The sequence below is a fragment of the Triticum urartu genome, chromosome 5 (genome assembly GCF_003073215.2).
Source record: "Triticum urartu cultivar G1812 chromosome 5, Tu2.1, whole genome shotgun sequence".
NCBI classification, from domain to species: domain Eukaryota; kingdom Viridiplantae; phylum Streptophyta; class Magnoliopsida; order Poales; family Poaceae; genus Triticum; species Triticum urartu.
Window position 1 is genome coordinate 481,141,019 of NC_053026.1, and position 16,840 is coordinate 481,157,858.

Genomic DNA, 16,840 nt, shown 5'->3' on the forward strand with positions numbered 1-16,840 from the left:
GCTGGTAGGCAGGCATCTTGGTGGAGATGGCTGATCACCAGATGAGCAGGAACTCGAAGTCGTCGCACGCGAGGTGTTTGTCATAATGCCAAATAGAGAAAAGAGATGGAAGAAGAAGACAAGTCCAAGTGCCTACATGGCGGGTTTTTTTCCAACTCAGCCTGGCGGACAGGCCTGGCCGATTAGAGACGTCAGCAAAATGCTTAGCATTTTGGATTAGTGTTTTTTGCTACTGTCAATTCTTCAATTTGGTGTGAAGTGTAACATTTTAAAAAGTGGCGGTTTTCCGAGAGCTATGATATGAAAGTGATGGTTTTATGCATTTTACCCGCCCAGGTGGTTGCCGGTTTTCTGTATTGTTTTGGCTGCTATAAAAAAGTAGAAGCAGTACCACCAAAATTAATAATTTATTTATGTAATGCAATCTGTATCATGCTCAGAGTTTGATTGGCATTTGCAAAATCCCGGCTAATGGAAAGAAAACTACGTAATGTATTAGTAACACTTTTATAGATATCCTATACCTGGATTTATGAGTGATAATTTCAGTATAACTGAGGGGTACCTATTGGTGGTCTTTCTCTAGCATCATTAAATGAATGACTACTAGCAGTACCATTGTCCGTATCAATTTTGTACCTTGCATGGTAAGATGACCCCTATTCTTAAGAATTCATGCATGAGAACATTGTAATGTTAGGGGATTGGCTTTTACTTCTTTCCATTGGTTGGGACAGATTTTGAGAGAACTTATTTGGAAGGTTAGTCCAACCTCCATGTCACCCCTAATGTTTATATTCACGACAGTCTCTGTTGATACACACAAATCCTTTGTATGTTGATGAATAATAAACAATTGGTAGAAACTAGGGTTCTACCTGGTCTAGGGCGTAGCCTGTAAGGGAAGGAGGGAGGAGGTCGGAGGAGATTGCGCGACGGCCGGCGGCGGACGCAAGAGGAGGCTAGGGTTTAGGTCAAATATTGATTGCTTCTTGCTTGATTAGATTGATACATCTCCTCTCCTTATATAGAGAGGTTTACTTGACTCCTAAGAAAACAATCCTAATACGATAAGATAATTGGGCTAAGCCCCTAATAATCATTAAGATACTTGGGCCATAACCCACTGGGCTAAGCCCCTAATATGCTGGTCATAACACTTCTCCCCGCCTGCACAAACAGCTCGTCCTCGAGTTGTAAGGTGGGGAAGCGCTTGCTGAACTCCTCGAGGTGATCAACCAGCGTCAAACACCTTCGCGATAGCTGGGGCGGCAACGGCGTCCTCCGGAATGTAGTCTGCAACCTCCAGGTAGAAGAGTCGCGGGCAGGCGTGGCCGGGTGTGTAGGGCTCCTCGCAGTTAAAGCACAACCCTTGGCGGCGACGCTCGAGTAGCTCGACCTAGGTGAGCTGGAGGAACGGGCTCACCGCGGTCGCGGCGAGGGGTGCCGCGGAAGCCTGAGTAGGCCGACCCTGAGCGGAATCTGGCCAGGGTAGCGACCTAGTGGCCCGGGACGGTGACTCCTGCTGGACGGCCACCACGTGGCGCTCGAACGCGCGGGCGTAGTACATGGCCGTTTGGAGATCCTGGGGTCCCTGAAGCTCCACGTCCACGCGGATGTGATCCGGAAGTCCACCGACAAGGAGGTCAGCCCGCTACTGCGCCGTCACGCCCGACGCGTGGCATGCCAGGGCCTGGAAACAGTCGGCCAAGTCCTGAACGTGGAGGTGATGGGAAGGCGGCCTAGCTCCGCCAGGCGGCTCCGGCGGATCGGGGGCCCAAAACAAAGGAGGCAGAGCTCGCGGAAGCGCTCCCAAGGGGGCATGCTGCCCTCGTCCTGCTCGAGGGCGTAGTACCAGGTCTGTGCCGCGCCACGGAGGTGGTAAGAGGTGAGCCAGGTGCGCTCCGAGGCGAGGGTGCGCTGCCCACGAAAGAACTGGTCGCACTGGTTGAGCCAGTTGAGGGGGTCCTTTGTGCCATCATAGGTGGCGAAGTCGATCTTGGCGAACCGCGGCGGTGTCTGGGTCGGAGCGCCGTGTCGAGTTGGCTCGGAGGTGCGGAGCAGTGAGGCGGGTGGCGCCTGGTCGGAGTACTCCGGGTAGGGACCCGCGGAGCCGGATGGGACGGCCATGGCAGCCAGAGCTGGGCCGCGGCTGAGGGCGGCTGTAGGTGCAGCAGCGACGGGGGCCCGCTAGTGTGTCCCACCTGGAATAGCAACAGGGGCGTCCCGCTTGGGCTAGATGCATTCTGGATCGGCCAGTGCAGCACTGGATGGCTGTAGGCGGGGGGCGCAGCCGGCGGGGTGGCGTGCAGGCCGGCCACGTATAGGGTGATGCCCTGGACGGCCGTCACGAGGTCCCGCAAGGTGCTGGACATCTCCTCCGGTGTGAAGACGGGAATCGTCAACGGTGCGAAGGTGACTGGAGCCGGCGGCGTTGGGGACCCGGCCGTGGTCATCGGGGCGGTGGTGATGATGGGCAGCGACGGCGTGGGTGGGGATGGCGACATGATCGAACCTGAGTCTCTGGATACCAAATTGCTAGAAACTAGGGTTCTACCCGGTCTAGGGCGTAGCCTGTAAGGGAAGGAGGGAGGAGGGAGGAGGATATTGCGCGACGGCCGGCAGCTGGGCGCCGTCCTTGCGGCTGGTGCGACGGCGGTAGACGCAAGAGGAGGCTTGTGACGCCCTCGATTCAATCATACACTAATCATACACGCAAATGTGTACGATCAAGATCAAGGACTCACAGGAAGATATCACAACACAACTCTAGACACAAATTAAAATAATACATGCTTTATATTACAAGCCAGGGGCCTCGAGGGCTCGAATACATAAGCTCGAATACACAAGAGTCAGCGGAAGCAACAATATCTGAATACAGACATAAGTTAAACAAGTTTGCCTTAAGAAGGCTAGCACAAAAGCAACAACGATCGAAAAGGCAAGGCCTCCTGCCTGGGAGCCTCCTAACTACTCCAAGTCGTCAGCGGCCGTCACGTAGTAGTAGGCACCCTCGGGGTAGCAGTAGTCATCACTGGTGTCATCTGGCTCCTGAGATCCGTCATCTGGTCGCAACAATCGGGTATGGGGGGAAAGAGGTAGCAAAGCAGTCGTGAGTACTCATCCAAAGTACTCGCAAGACTTACATCAGATCTAAACTAAGTATGCATCTGTATCAAAGGAAATGGGCTGTATCTGTGGATTAAAGTGCAGAATGCCAGAATAGAGGAAAGGCTTAGTCCTATCGATGACTAGCATCTTCTGGAAACCACCATCTTGCAGCAATAGGATGGAGTAGAGTAGCATAAAGTAAAGTAGCAGTAGTGTTATCAACCTCGGCCAGAGATCCTTTCTTGACTCCCTGCGAGAAAGCAATCCCAGAGCCATACTATCCATTTCTCATTCACAATTCATTTCTCATCACAAGTATCCAGTTCTAGTTGTATCGATCGGGATACAACTCCAAGTGTCTGTTACCGTAGGACAGGCTATCGATAGATGTTTTCTTCCCTGCAGGGGTGCACCAACTTACCCACCACGCTCGATTAACTCTGGCCAGACACACTTTCCTGGGTCATGCCCGGCCTCGGCCAAACAATACGCCGCAACCCGACCTAGGCTTAATAGAGAGGCCAGCACGCCGGACTAAACCTATGCCCCCAGGGGTCATGGGCCATCGCCCTAGGAACTCCTGCACGTTGCGTGGGCAGCCGGTGAGCAGAGCTAGCTACCTCCTTCAAAAAGGCAGGTGCTTACGCAGTCCAACCCAACACGCGCCACTCAGTCGCTGACGTCTATTAAGCTTCGGCTGATGTATACGACGCAAAACGCCCATACTATGCCCACGTGATGCTTAGTGCTATCAAGCTAGAGGCCCCTTGGATCAAATATCCAAACCGTAATGGATTAGGAGCACGCGGTAACGAGCAGAGACTCACGATCGATGTGACCCCATCGCCCCGTCTCGAGTACTTGCGGCAAGGGATAAGAATGCCCGGCCACGCCTCGTAAGTATCTCGCGGGCACCTTCCAGGTCAACCCGACTCCACATCACTCGCTATTAAGCTCGCGAGGGTACCCCTCAGGGCCGACCCGTCTTTAGTAACATGGCTCAGTGCAAAGTCATAGTAACCATAGTAACTGTGTGTCTAACACCAAGGCGAAAACACAAGGAATCACCCCCGGTGAATTCCACTCGATGTTGTCATCAAGGTGAACATAAGAGGATCCACCCTTGAGGTTCACACTTGAGGGGTTGCACGACAGAGCTGTAACGGAAGTGGTTAAGGAGGAAATCACATAGAAAAAGTATGATGAATAAAAGTTGTTGAGAGTTGACAAACATGGTTTTGGTCATCGTTGCAATTAATAGGAAGTAATAAAGAAAGAGAGGTCTTCACATATAAATATACTATCTTGGACATCTTTCATGATTGTGAGCACTCATTAAAATATGACATGCTAAAAGAGTTGACGTTGGACAAGGAAGACAACGTAATGGGTTATGTTTTCTTACATCCGAGATAAATTATATTGTCTTGGATCATCCAACATGATTGAGCTTGCCTTTCCCCCTCATTCTAGCCAAAACCTTTGCACCAAGTAGAGATAGTACTTGTGCTTCCAAACACCCTTAAACCAGTTTTGCCATGAGAGTCCACCATATCTACCTATGGATTGAGTAAGATCCTTCAAGTAAGTTGTCATCGGTGCAAGCAATAAAAATTGCTCTCTAAATATGTATGATTGATTGGTGTGGAGGAAATAAGCCTTATACGATCGTGTGATATGGAAGAAATAAAAGCGACATACTTCATAATAAAGGTCCATATCACAAGTGGCAATATAAAGTGACGTTCTTTTGCATTAAGATTTTGTGCATCTAACCATAAAAGCGCATGACAACCTCTGCTTCCCTCTGCGAAGGGCCTATCTTTTACTTTTATCTCCTTCCTTACATAAGAGTCATGGTGATCTTCACCCTTCCTTTTTACATTTCATCTTTTGGCAAGCACAACATGTTGGAAGGATCCTGGTATATATGGCTAATTGGATGTGAGTTTTCATGAACTATTATTGTTGACATTACCCTTGAGGTAAAACGTTGGGAGGCAAAACTATAAGCCCCTATCTTTCTCTGTGTCCGATTAAAACTCCATACCCATAAGTATTGCATGAGTGTTAGCAATTGTGAAAGACTATATGATAGTTGAGTATGTGGACTTGCTGAAAAGCTCTTATGTTGACTCTTTCCTATGTTATGATAAATTGCAATTGCTCTAATGACTGAGATTATAGTTTGTTAGTTTTCAATGAAGTTTATGATTCGTACTTGAAATTGTGATTGAATTGTTACTCTAGCATAAGAGATCATATGACAAGAATTATATATGTTGCTGTTCTAAGAATGATCGTGATGCCCTCATGTCCGTATTTTATTTTTATCGACACCTCTATCTCCAAACATGTGGACATATTTTTCGATTTCGGCTTAAGCTTGGTGGAGTTGATACGTCCATTTTGCATCATGCTTTTATATTGATATTTATTGCATTGTGGGTTGTTATTACACATTATGTCACAATACTTATGCCTATTCTCTCTTATTTACAAGGTTTATATGAAGAGGGAGAATGCCGGCAGCTGGGATTCTGGGCTAGAAAAGGAGCAAATATTAGAGACCTATTCTGCATAGCTCCAAAAGTCCTGAAACTTCACGGAAGACGTTTTCAGAATATATAAAAAATACTGAGCGCAAGAAGTTCACCAGGGGGGCCACACCCTGCCCACGAGGGTGGGGGTGCGCCCTACCCCCCTGGGCGCACCCCCTACCTCGTGGGCCCCTTGGTGGCCCTTCGATGGCCATCTTTTGCTATATGGAGTCTTTCGATGAGGAAAATATCGGAAGCCATCTTTCCGGACGAGACTCCGCCGCCATGAGGCGGAACCAATCTAGGGCTCTAGCAGAGCTGTTCTGTCGGGGAAACTTCCCTCCGGGAGGGGGAAATCATCGCCATCATCATCACCAACGCTCCTCTCATCAGGAGAGGGCAATCTCCATCAACATCTTCACCAGCACCATCTCCTCTCAAAACCCTACTTCATCTCTTGTATCCAATTCTTGTTTCCAAGTCAGAGATTGGTACCTGTGTGTTGCTAGTAGTGTTAATTACTGCTTGTAGTTGATGCTAGTTGGTTTATTTGGTGGAAGATCATATGTTCAGATCCTATATGCATATTAATACCCCTCTGATTATGAACATGAATATGCTTTGTGAGTAGTTACGTTTGTTGCTGAGGACATGGGAGAAGTCTTGTTATTAGTAGTCATGTGAATTTGGTATTCGTTCGATATTTTGATGAGATGTATGTTGTCTCTCCTCTAGTGGTGTTATGTGAACATCGACTACATGACACTTCACCATTATTTGGGCCTAGAGGAAGGCATTGGGAAGTAATAAGTAGATGATGGGTTGCTAGAGTGACAGAAGCTTAAACCCTAGTTTATGTGTTGCTTCGTAAGGGGCTGATTTGGATACATATGTTTCATGCTATGGTTAGGTTTACCTTAATACTTTTGCTGTAGTTGCGGATGCTTGCAATAGAGGTTAATCATAAGTGGGATGCTTGTCCAAGTAAGGGCAGCACCCAAGCACCGGTCCACCCACATACCAAATTATCAAAGTACTGAACGCGAATCATATGAACGTGATGAAAACTAGCTTGACGATATGCCCATGTGTCCTCGGGAGCGCTTTACATCATATAAGAGTTTGTCCAGGCTTGTCCTTTGCTACAAAAAGGATTGGGCCACCTTGCTGCACTTTATTTACTTTTGTTACTTGTTACTCGTTACAAATTATCCTATCACAAAACTATCTGTTACCTATTATTTCAGTGCTTGCAGAGAATACCTTGCTGAAAACCGCTTATCATTTCCTTCTGCTCCTCGTTGGGTTCGACAGTCTTACTTATCGAAAGGACTACGATAGATCCCCTATACTTGTGGGTCATCAAGACTCTTTGTTATTTGGTTGCAGGGTTGTTTGAGAGAGATCATCTTCATCCTACGCCTCCCACAGATTGATAAACCTTAGGTCATCCACTTGAGGGAAATTTGCTACTGTCCTACAAAACTCTACACTTGGAGGCCCAACAATGTCTACAAGGATAAAGTTGCATAGTAGACATCACTTAGTATATAAAGCGGGGCAAAAGACTTTTTCAGTATAAACATGAAGGAATAGCCTGAATACTCAGGTAGTTGCATATAGTGATTTTTTGTTAGCAAACAACACCGAACATTTATGCATGTCAAGACGAAAAAGAAATATATGTTATTTCCTTATGTTCATATGAATATAGGAGCTAGTAGTTAGGAAGTGAATCATGAATGGAACTTACTAATATAATGCTGGAATTAAGGAACAATAATCTACTTGCACACAGACTGGAGCCAAACTATGATATTCAACATCTTCAGGAGCTATGTCGGGATCCTAGATCATCAACATCTGAACCTGGTTCAGCATTTAATGTATCACTAATTCTTTCTAGTAACTAAGAAAAGTAGGGACAATGCATCAAACGTTAACCAAACTATGATATTTAACATCTTCAGGGACTATACGGGATCCAAGATCATCAACATCTGAACCCGATTCAGCACTTGATGCATCACTAATTCTTTCTAGCATCTTAAAGAAGTAGGGACAGTGCATAAAACGTTAAAACTAAAAAGAGATCGACTCATTGAATAAACGAGAGCTCACAGATCGAATATTTCATAATCACGCAATCTTACAAAGCTTGTAACTGTGTCTTCTATATCAGATACTTTTACAATATCACTTAATGCAGATGATTCCATCTTATGTATGATCTGCAATAATAGGAAATAAGTTCATAAGCAGCTGTAGCAGGCAAGTTAGATATCGTGTTGTACCATAAGAAATATAATACAGTAATACAGCTGCAGTAGATTCAAAAAGAAAAAATACCTTCATAATTTAAGGGTCACTCCAAGGGCCTTTGTTGGACTTCAGGCATCCTCCCTGGCTTGAGGCTTTCGGCATGTGCACAAACCACCCAAAACTCATATATTCTGGTAAGCCTTGTACCACAAGATCACTAACCTGAACTACATGATTAAACCTAACACTCATGTCAAAAGTTCAAGATCTTGTGCATCAAAGCCCTCATCACTTGCTCCAGTCCACAATAAATGAATGCTACTACTGGAGACAGTCAATTCCACATATATGTAGCCTGCAATGCTGAAAGGCTAAGAGGAAGGACACAAAAAATTACAAGGAAAATTGGGACAACAAGCATTTAGACAGTCTAGGTAACTGACATAAAGAAGCTATATGTTCAGAATAAGCCTCTTTAGCATAGTGGTCATTTTTATTTCCTATCTAGGTTCATTGCTACAGTTTTTCATGCAATCAGTAGTACTTACTACTCCTTCCATACCTAAATACAAGTCTTTCTAGAGACTTCAGTATGGACTACATACGGATGTATGTAGACATTTAGATTCACTCATTTTGCTCCATATGTAGTCCATATTGCAATTTCTAAAAAGACTTATATTTAGGAATGGAGGGAGTACATCATGATTAAGCAAGTTATACAAACTTTTGATTAACAACTGTCGCAATTCTCCACACACAGAAACTGAATGTCTCTTTTTAGCTAGCTAGGGGGGTATGCAATTAAACAACAAATCTACCTTGAAATTAATGTGGGATGAGCACAGGACCTCGGCAGCTGCTAAGCCTATTTTTTCCATCTGCCGAGCGAACAACGGTGGCATCGACGCCGCACCAAGACATTGTTGTTCTAAAGCATCCGTGGACCGTGAGGAGGGGAGACCAAAAAATAAAGCATTTGTGGGGAGTCACGACAGGGGACAAGAATCAGTGGAGGGCCCTCACTTCCTGCTCCGGCTCCTGGACACCAAACCCGACACAACTATCGTCAATCTGCTCTGCATCTCCTCCTACTACCTTGTGCGGTCATACAGGAAGCTGCAGCCACAAGCCAGACCAAAAACAGCACGAATCAATCCCCATTGCTGAAAGTTTGCTCTTAGAGCTCCATCTCAAATAAACCGGCACCGGGGATGGATGTTTACTGGCCCGTCGCGCACCTGTTCGCCGCATAACTTGCCACCGCCACGTCGGTGATTGGGAGTGGAAGGAGGAAGATTGGCGCCCTTGCCCTTGTTTGGTCGCCCAACACCATCGGCTACCTCATCACAACTGCCACGACCACCCCAAGCCTCCTGCACCGGACGTCGCCCGCCGCCTGATAACCCACAAGTATAGGGGATCGCAATAGTTTTCGAGGGTAAAGTGTTTAACCCAAATTTATAGATTCGACACAAGGGGAGCCAAAGAATATTTGAAGGTATTATAAGCTGAGTTGTCAATTCAACCACACCTGGAGATTAATTATCTGCAGCAATATGATTAGTAGCACAGTAATATGATAGTTTTGATAGTAGTGACAGCAGCAACGGTAACAGTAACAGTGATAGCAGTAATTTGTAGCAAGTGGAACAGTGATGATAGAAATAGTAACTTAGCAGAAACAATATGGAAAAGTTTGTAGGCATTGGATCGGTGACTTGTTGGATGATATTCATCATGAGACAGTTATAACCTATGGCGATACGGCACTAGCTCCAGTTCATCGATATAATGTAGGCATGTATTCCGTAAATACTCATACGTGCTTTATTAAAAGAACTTGCATGACATCTTTTGTCCTACCCTCCCGTGGTAGCGGGGTCCATATTGGAAACTAAGGGATATTAAGGCCTCCTTTTAATAGAGAACCGAAACAAAGCATTAACACATGGTGAATACATGAACTCCTCAAACTACGATCATCACCGGGAGTGGGCCCGGTTGTTGTTACTCCAAGGTTGCCGGATCATAACCATAGTAGGTGACTATAACTTGCAAGATTGGATCTAAAACATGGATATAATGATGAATTCATCAACATTTCAGATCTGATATCATGGCACCTGGGCCCAAAGTGACAAGCATTGAGCATGTCAAAGTCATAGCAACATCAATCTAAGAACATAGTGGATACTAGGGATCAGGCCCTAACAAAACTAACTCGATTACATGATGAATCTCATCCAACTCCCTCACCGACTAGCGAGCCTATGAAGGAATTACTCACTCCCGGTGGGGAGCACATGGAATTGGCGATGGAGATAGGTTGGTGATGACGAAGATCGAAGATCCCCCTCTCCGGAGCCCTAAATGGACTCCAGATCTACCCTCCCAAGGAAGAACAAAGCCTGGCGGCGGCTCCATCTCATGGATCGCGATAATTCTTTCTCCCTGATTTTTTCTGGAAATATGTGATTTTATAGTATCAGGGGGTCGTCAGCGCGGCCACCAGGTGGATACAAGCCACCTGGGCGCGCCAGGAGAGGGGGCGCACACTGGTGGGTTGTGCCCACCCAGGGGCCCCTCTCCGATGGTTCTTATTATTAGTATAAAAATCCTCAAAAAGTTTCGTTCCATTCCGAGAACTTTTATTTCTGCACAAAAACAACACCATGGTAGTTCTTCTGAAAACAGCGTCAGTCCGGGGTTAGTTTCATTCAAATCATGCAAATTAGAGTCCAAAACAAGAGGAAAGCGTGAGAAAAAGTAGATATGTTGCAGACGTATCACCGCCTCCCGCGTCGAGGAAGATGAGGGGGAAGTCGCGTGCATGGGCAGAGCAGGGTAAGTCATTTGATCCTTAATCATATGGATTGAAAGAAGGCAAGTTAGGGTATTTTAGCTTCTCTAACATTCCTTCTGTATGTTAGAGGATCCAGTTCCCTCTCACCCATGCCATCCTCCTCCGCCTCACGTCCAAATTGTGTTTTGACTTTCGGTTTGTGAAATTTTTCGCCCCACACCAAGATGGCCGAATTTCGGCCATTTTTAAAATGCCGGCTGAAATTTGACCCAAATTTGGCTTAAATTTGACCAGAATCCATTTTTTCACCCGGAAGGTATTTTTCGCCCTTGGTCGAGATGGCCGAAATTCAAAACACAGACTCCAATCCCCCTACTATTGTGTCGGTGCATGCTTGCATGCCTCCTCAAGACGGCCCACATCCACCCTACCCTCTAATCCCCCCACTGTTGTGCATGTGCGTGCGTGCCTGCCTGCCTCCTCCACACGGCCTACATCCACCCTGCCCTGGGGACTGCACCGTCCCCAACTCCCTCCTCACCACGTATGCTGTCTTCGGGGGACACTTGTTTGGCGGTTTCGTTGTTCGACGAAATGCATATACGGGACATGGTTGAATGCTTAGGAGGACAGTGGTATCCTGGCCCATCAGTATTCAAATTCTGGTGCTAGCATTTTTCTGGATTTATTTTAGGATTTCCGATGATGCACGTTGATGTCGCTTGAAGCTACGTCGGTATTTCCCCAAAAACGAAGGGGCGATGCAGCACAACGACGGTAGGTATTTCCCTCAGATATGAAACAAAGGTTATCGAACCAGTAGGACAACCAAGCAACACAACATAAACAGCCCCTGCACACAAATAACAACCACTCGCAACCCGACGTGTTAAAGGGGTTGTCAATCCCTTTTAGGTAATGGCGCCAAAAATTGGTGCGTGGACGGGAGAAAGTTGTGATAGATTGAATAAATAGATTGCAAATAAAATAAAGTGCAGCTAAATATTTTTTGTATTTTTGGTTTAATAGATCTAAAAATAAATGCAAGAGAAAAGTAGATCGCAAAGGCAAATATATGAGAAAGAAAGACCCGGGGCCGTAGGTTTCACTAGTGGCTTCTCTCGAGAAAAATAGCAAATGGTGGGTGAACAAATTGTTGTTAGGCAATTGACAAAACTTAAAATTATTATGACGATATCCAAGCAATGATCATTATATAGGCATCACGTCCAAGATTAGTAGACCGACTCCTGCCTGCATCTAGTACTATTACTCCACACATCGACCGCTATCTAGCATGCATCTAGTGTATTAAGTTCATGGAGAAACAGAGTAATGCAATAAGAACGATGACATGATGTAGACAAGATCTATCTATGTAGATATAGACCCCATCGTTTTATCCTTAGTAGCAACGATACATACGTGTTGTTTCCCTTTCTATCACTGGGATCAAGCACCGTAACATTGAACCCATTACAAAGCACCTCTTCCATTGCAAGATACAAGTTGGCCAAACAAAACCCAAATATCGGAGAAGAAATACGAGGCTATAAGAGATCATGCATAAAAGAGATCAAAGAAACTCAAATACTTTCATGGATATAAAAAGATAGATCTGATCATAAACTCAAAGTTCATCGATCCCAACAAACACACCGCAAAAGAGATACATCATATGGATGTCCAAGAGACCATTGTATTGAGAATCAAGAGAGAGAGAGAGATGAAGCCATCTAGCTACTAACTACGTGTAACACCCCGGATGTAATTTACCTTATATGTACTCCAACTCTTGCCGTTTCCGGCCTAAGTTATTTCCTCGTTGTCAGGTTTTTTGTCTCCATGTGTTTTGTCTTTGTCATGCATCTCATATCATGTCATCATGCGCATTGCATTTGCATACGTGTTCGTCTCATGCATCCGAGCATTTTCCCCGTTGTCCGTTTTGCATTCCGGCGCTCCTATGTCCTCCGGTGGTCCTTTCTACCTCTTTCCGTGTGTGGGGGTTAAACGTTTTCAGATTGGACCGAGACTTGTCATGTGGCCTTGGTTTACTACCGGTAGACCGCCTGTCAAGTTTCGTGCCATTTGGACTTCGTTTGATACTCCAACGGTTAACCGAGGGACTGAAAAGGCCTCGTGTGTGTTGCAGCCCAACACCCTTCCAATTTGGCCCAAAACCCACCAAAAACCCCTCCATCGTCTAGAGCGTTCGATCACGATCGCGTGGCTGAAAACCGCACTCCATTTGGAGCTTCCTAGCTCCCTCTTCCTATAAAACTAGCCCCTCCTCCGAAATTTCGGGTCTCTCCAACCCCTAACCCTAAAAATCTCATCGCGCCGCCGCCGGACACGTCCGTCCCGGGCGGACAAAATCATGCCACCGCCCCGCACCAGTGGCGTAGCGCCACGTGTCGCCGCCGCCTCCATCAACCGCGCCGGCCCGGAGAGCCCGCGCGCGGCTCTCCCGGCCCACGCGCCCCGCATCGCCGCCTCCTTTGCTCCGCCGCCCGCCGCCATCGACGAACCTCACCGGGCCGCCGCGCCGGCCTCTTCCGACCACCGCCCCGGCCCCGGTTCCCCGCCGCCGCGGTCGACATCGCCGGCGACATTGCCGCCCCGGGCGCCGTCGCCCTCCTCCGGCGCCGCCCCACCTCACTCCGGCCGGCCTCCTCCTCACCTCCTCGCCCGGATCTGCTGGCCGCCGTCGTCTTCGTCAAGTCCGGCGAGAGCACCGCCGCCTCAAAGTCCATGCCGCGTCAGATCCAGATCTGCCGCTACAGTAAACCCTAATCCGGGGTTAACTTTTCCCTCTCGCTCAATAATTTTATGCATACTTTGACATGCCATAACTCTGCATCCGTAGCTCCGATTCGTGCGTGTAGCATATCAAAATGTTCGTCTCGACGAGTACATCATTTCATCTCATTGCATCATTTTCATTTGAGCTCATCTTGATGCCCGAAATGCTGTTGGAAGAGGGCTATGTGAGGAATTTGTCAGATCTGTTTCAGCAAATGGCATTTTGTTATTTTTGCCATGATTAATGTGTGCATGCTATGATCCTGAACTCTACAAGCTTGCAAAGTAGCGTAATCGTTGATGCTAATTTCAGGGACTTAGAATTTCACCAAGTCCTTGTTCTGTTTTTGTTTTTATGCCATATGTTCATGTTGTTCCCTAGTGATCCGTGCCTCTTTTGAGGATGATCACTAAGGATGTTTTGTTAATATTGTGGTGCTGTATCCATCCATGTCTTTGTTTGCATTTATGGAGCATCCTAGCTTGAGTCAATCGAGCTCTACTTTCTCTATAAAATGATCCTGGCAGATTGTTGACATGTTTAGCGATTTTGCCGAGGATGTTGCTATTGATCCGTGCATGCTATGTTGTTATTCTTGTCATGTCTAGATTCTATGCCATGTATTCTTGATGGGTGTATGCTTAGTTTGTCATGCCATGCTCTGTAGTGAGTGCATCGAGCTCGTAAACATGCCTACTCGTTAACTGTTTTACATGCTACAGTTTTTCACTAAGTCTGAATCTGTTTATGTTTTTGCTATGTTCAAACCTCTAACCCACCATGTCCTAGAAAACCGTTGTTTGGCTATGTTACCGCTTTGCTCAGCCCCTCTTATAGCCTTGCTAGTTGCAGGTGAAGATTGGAGATCATTCCTTGTTGGAACATGTTTATTGTTGGGATATTACAATATTATCTTGTTTATCTTAATGCACCTATATACTTGGTAAATGATGGAAGGCTCGGCCTTATGCCTGGTGTTTTGTTCCACTCTTGCCGCCCTAGTTTTCCGTCATATCGGTGTTATGTTCCCGGATTTTTGCGTTCCTTACACGGTTGGGTTATAATGGGAACCCCTTGACAGTTCGCCTTGAATAAAACTGCTCCAGCAATGCCCAACCTTGGTTTTACCATTTGCCACCTAGCCTCTTTTTCCCTTGGGTTTCCGGAGCCCAAGGGTCATCTTTATTTAAACCCCCCTGGGCCAGTGCTCCTCTGAGTGTTGGTCCGAAATGGGCAGCCTGCGGGGCCACCTCGGGGAAACTCGAGGGCTGGTTTTTACTCGTAGCTTGACCTATCTGAGTGTGCCCTGAGAACGAGATTTGTGCAGCTCCTATCGGGATTTGTCGGCACGTTCCGGCAGTGTTGCTGGACTTGTTTTATCATTGTCGAGGATGTCTTGTAACCGGGATGCCGAGTCTGATCGGATTGTCTTGGGAGAAGGAATATCCTTCGTTGATCGTGAGAGCTTGTGATGGGCTAAGTAGGGACACCCCTGCAGGGATTTGAATTTTCGAAATCCGTGCCCGTGGTTATGGGCAGATGGGAATTTGTTAATGTCCGGTTGTAGATAACATGAAACTTAACTTAATTAAAATGCACCAACCGCGTGTGTTATCGTGATGGTATCTTCTCGGCGGAGTCCGGGAAGTGAACACGGTGTTGGAGTAATGCTTGACGTAGGTTGTTCTAGGATCACTTCTTGATCATAGTTGTTCGACCATGCTTTTGCCTCCTCTTCTCGCTCTCTTTTGCGAATATGTTAGCCACCATAAATGCTAGTTGCTTGCTGCAGCTCCACATCATACCTTTACCTTACCCATAAGCTTAAATAGTCTTGATCGCGAGGGTGTGAGATTGCTGAGTCCCCGTGACTCACAGATTCCTTCCAAAACCAGATGCAGGGACCGATGATACCGTTCCAGATGATATGACCGAGCTCAAGTGGGAGTTCTATGAAGACTCTCACCGTTACTATGTGTCTTTCCCAGATGATCAGTAGTGGTGCCTAGTTGGGGCGATCGGGGACTTTGTCGCATTTGGGGTTGATCTTTATTTTGGTACCGTAGTCGGACCCTGATTGTATTGGATGAATGTAATGCTATTTATGATATTTGTGTGACGTGGCGAGTGTAAGCCAACTATGTATCCTTTCCCTTTAATTATGTACATGGGTTGTTTGCGAAGATTACCTCACTTGCAACATTGCTTTCAATGCGGTTATGCCTCTAAGTCGTGCTTCGACACGTAGGAGATATAGCCGCATCGAGGGCATTACAAGTTGGTAATCAGAGCCTTCCCGACCTTAGGAGCCCCCTACTTGATCGAATCGTTGGTGTTGTTGAGTCTAGAAAATTGTTTTGAGTCATTTAGGAATTATATATCGGAGAGTTAGGCATTCTTTTTACTCCCCAGTCCCTTCGTCGCTCTGGTGAGGCATCCTGACGTGGAGTTTTGACTCTTCTCTTCTCAAATTTCACTAAAAAAATTTAGGATCACGCGGGTATCTTGGAATCGTTCCGATGGTTTTGTGACGAGAACATTGTTCTTGGTGCCTCCTGACATTTAGGGGTTGTGGCAGTGTCCCGGGGAGTTGAGCTCCGAGGTGTTGTCGTCACAATTTTATCGTTGAGATTCTGGAATACCTGAGTTTCGCCGACATCGAAAATCTCTTTTATGCAGTTGTTGGTGAGATAACCTCGATGCCACCCAGTACTGGGGCGGGAGTTCGGGAGTATTGCCATAACTTGTATAACGGATGCTTTTCGAAGGTTGAGGTAAATGATTTCCGAAGTTTTTCTTGGTTATGTGTTGAAGGATGGATACAGCTGGATGTAGGATTTGCTAGCTTTGGGTGAGATATTATGCTTCCCCTGTATCCCCAACACCTGATTGCATAACCGGAAGGTTCGGGAGTTTCATAGGTGGGAATTCATGTAGCTCTAGTTCTTCTTTTGCGGATATTTGGTTTGGGATTGGGTAATCCTCACCAAGTATTTGCTCTTGTCCGTACCTTGTTGTTTTATTCTTCTACCTCAATTCTAAGTGGCTTCTCAATTTATGGAAATGTGACCATTTCAATTGGAATGCATTTGTTCATTTTGTTCGGATGTGAAGACTTTATGTTGCAATTTCAACCCATTTGATTCAGCTTGAATAATTTTTTTCTGTCAATATGCTAATGGATGTCACCCTCTTCAGGATGGCTCCTGCTAAGGGCAATAATCAGAATCAGAATCAGGATCCGCCGCCACCACCTCCATCTCCGGAGGCATGGCAAGCTGTGATGGCCGCTACCAATGCAAACACGCAGCT